This window comes from Herpailurus yagouaroundi, unplaced genomic scaffold, assembly GCF_014898765.1.
Source record: "Herpailurus yagouaroundi ecotype Mexico unplaced genomic scaffold, PumYag 61566, whole genome shotgun sequence".
Taxonomy (NCBI): domain Eukaryota; kingdom Metazoa; phylum Chordata; class Mammalia; order Carnivora; family Felidae; genus Herpailurus; species Herpailurus yagouaroundi.
The window spans coordinates 1,229-4,412 of record NW_024415901.1 but is presented as its reverse complement, the minus strand read 5'-3'; the positions used below and the strand labels follow the sequence as shown (position 1 = coordinate 4,412).

General features: G+C 53.2%; 1 long non-coding RNA gene across 1 annotated transcript; it reads left to right on the top strand.

The window, feature by feature from the left end:
- The first annotated feature begins 1,181 nt into the window (after positions 1-1,181).
- On the top strand, positions 1,182-2,455 carry LOC121024236 (uncharacterized). Its single transcript, XR_005787648.1, has 2 exons — positions 1,182-1,218; positions 2,315-2,455. It is a non-coding gene; the product is annotated as an uncharacterized LOC121024236 (long non-coding RNA).
- The last annotated feature ends 729 nt before the right edge of the window (positions 2,456-3,184 follow it).

The window sequence follows — 3,184 nt, the reverse complement described above, 5'->3', positions numbered from 1 at the left end:
AAGACCACTCCTCAAGGTGGCCCATCACCTGCCTGGGGGATGGGAGGCTCCACAGTCCCCAGTGGGCGGGAGGGAGAGAGACAAAGGCAGGGACCGGCAGCAGTGGACAGGGCCGGTGGCTGGCTTCCCTTCCCTGCACGGCAGCCAGTGCAGGTGACCAGCTGATGCGTCTTTCTACTTCCGTTTTGACCTTCCCTCAATCTTGGAGCTTCACTGATGTGACTGACTCTGCTTCCAGCTGGGGACCTGAGCACCCCGAGTGCCCCCCGCCCACCACTGGGAGGCTGACTGGGAAAGGGAGAGAAAGAGGAGAGGGAGAGGTAACCTGGGGAGGATTACCCCTGTAATTACCCAGATGCCTGTTTTCTTTTTAAGAGGGAACGTGAATGAACTACACAGTGGGTGGGTAACGAGGGAGTAAATGTCATTGGCACAACTCACTTGCACTTAGAGAAGTGGCTTCGGCCCTAAAGACAAAGTGGTTAGATTTGCTGAGAAGGGCTGCTGAGAGCCGCAGCTGGGAGGTGGCCTGGCGGGCTGGGTAGCACAGAGCTCTGTCACCCACAGGTTACAGCCTGCTTGCGCACAGACCCGTAGACCTATCCACCTGCATCGGTAAACTGTCCGTCCTTCTGATGTTTGCTCTTTGGCCCCGTTGGGCGCACTGTCCCTCTTCCCTAGAGGATGGCAGCTTCTGGAAAAGCAACTGAGCCTGAGAAACAAGGTTGATCTGGGCCCAGGAGGCTGGGCTGCCATTTCCCAGGCACACCCCTGGGAGGTCCTGCGACCCTGTAGGGTACCCTGTGACCCCGTAGGAGCAGAGAGAGTGCAGCAAATTGACCCCTTTGGCAATTGCCCTTCACTTTCCTCACACCGGCTGAGCCCTGGCCCTGTGCCATGCACTGATCAGGGTCAAGAACGTACTGGTGAACAAGACCGACCAAGGCCCTGTCCTCATGGGGCTCACTGTCTAGGGGGAGAGGGACAATAAGGAAACAGATGCACGTAGGATTCATAGGACGGGGATGAGAAACAACGTGGGGGAAGATGCCGTAGAGTGAAGAGGGTGACCACGGGGGTGGGCGGGTTGTTTTCAGCTGGGGACCGGGAGCCCTCTCTGAGGCGGGACATCTGAGCAGAGACAGGAGGGAAACATGGCAGCCATGTGGCGATCTGGAGGGAGAGCACTCCAGGCACCGGGAGCAGCAAGTGCAGAGGGTCTAAGGCTGCCGTGTTCTGGAAACCGCGTGGAGGCTGGTGTGACTAGAGCCGAGCGAGCAAGGGGTGGCAGGCCGTGTGCTTGCAGAGGGGAACAGATCACATCCTCCAGGCCCTTTCAACTTTACGTAATGAATGTTTATGCCAAAGAAGATGAATTTGATTAAACTTGTATTTTGTTATTAGAACTGTAAATATTTGGTTCTAAGTCACTTGGAGCCACATCACAACACTGTGCAGTTCTTGTGTTTAATATATCACGTGGCCTCTGTTTGGAAATAAGACTGTCCCAGGCAGAGGATGGCAGTGCAGGGGCCAGTGATGAGGGTGGTCCATGATGCCGGTCGGTGGCGGTGGCTTGGACACGCGGCGGAGGTGGGGGGTGCTGAGGACGGGGGTCGGGACAGACTTTGCAGGTAGAGCTGACTAGGGTCTCCCTCCCTGTTACCCCTTCTGACACCAGGCAGCAGAGACTCCTCCCTGGACAGGCCTTGGGGGGAAGCAGCCCCAGCTCGACCTGTCCTGTCCTGGGGAGCCGTCCTGTCCTGTCCCAGGGAGCTGTCCTGTCCTGGGGAGCCATCCTATCCTGTCCCGGGGAGGCATCCTGTCCCAGGGAGCCATCCTTTCCTGCCCTCGGGAACCGAGCTCAGGCCTCAGCCCCTCCCTCACATTGGAACAGTACTTTATTGAGAAGAATTTATGAGGCCTGTACTGAGGGGACCCAGCTGAGCTTTTAGTGGTCAGGTTGTGGTTGACATTTTTTCTCCTCTAAATTTTCTTTAGACATAATGTTGTTTATGTAATTAAGAAAGAAGCAGAGCTTTCCCATTCCATGGGATTAGGCCAAATAGTAATTGAATTACTGAAACTCTTTGAGAAGGTAGCCTCTTACTGCCTTGAAGCAGTACCAGCTCTGACTATAGATACCTCATACTACTGGTGGGACGTCTGCGGCTGAGTTAAGAGAGGGCTTTGTCCAATGGGATCCTTTCTATCTACCCTTTGATTCAGGGGTGTCTTCACTTGGAAAGGGGTGCCTCGTGATTTTTTTCTAACTTCTGACATGTCCTAATGAATTTCCAAACATTCTTTACAGTTTAGACCATTCTCAGCCTCCAAGCGGACTCGTCATCGACAAAGAATCTGAAGTTTACAAGATGCTCCAAGAGAAACAGGAGTTAAATGAGCCCCCCAAGCAGTCCACCTCATTCCTGGTTTTGCAGGAAATCCTGGAGTCTGAGGAGAAAGGTAATCAACCCTGAGTGCATGCGTGTGCTCAGAGGCTCTTGGGCAAGGCCTGGGTGAGGGTCCATCGTGGCTGAAACAAAGGGACTACAGTCTTGAGTGGGTGAAAAGGGCACGGTGTGCTTTGGAAAGCATGGCTTTTAAAATGCCAAGGGGCGCCTGGGTGGCTCATTCGGTTGAGCGTCCAACTCTTGGTTCCAGCTCAGGTCATGATCTCACAGTTCATCGGTTCGAGCCCCACCTTGGACTCTGTGCTGATAGTGCAGAGCCTGCTTGGGATTTCTCTTTCCCCCCACCCTGCCCCTCCCCGGCTTGCTCTCGCTCTCTCAAAAAATAAATAAACATTAAAAAATTAATTTAAAAAAATGCTAAAAGCTCTGAGAGAGGGGTCCCTGGGTGGCTTAGTCGGTTGAGCGTCCGACTTCGTCTCAGGTCATGATCTCGCGGTTCGCGAGTTCAAGCCCCGTGTCAGGCTCTGTGCTGACAGCTCGGAGCCTGGAGCCTGCTTTGGATTCCGTGTCTCCCTCTCTCTCTGCCCCTTCCCCACTCGCAGTCTGTCTCTCTGTCTCTCAATGATAAAAAAAAAACATTTAAAAATAAATAAATAAATAAATAAATAAATAAATAAATAAATAAATAAAAGCTCTGTGAGAGAGAGAGAGAGAGAGAGAGAGACTGCATGGGCTCCCAAGCACACCTGGCCAGGTGTTCTCTGTCACAT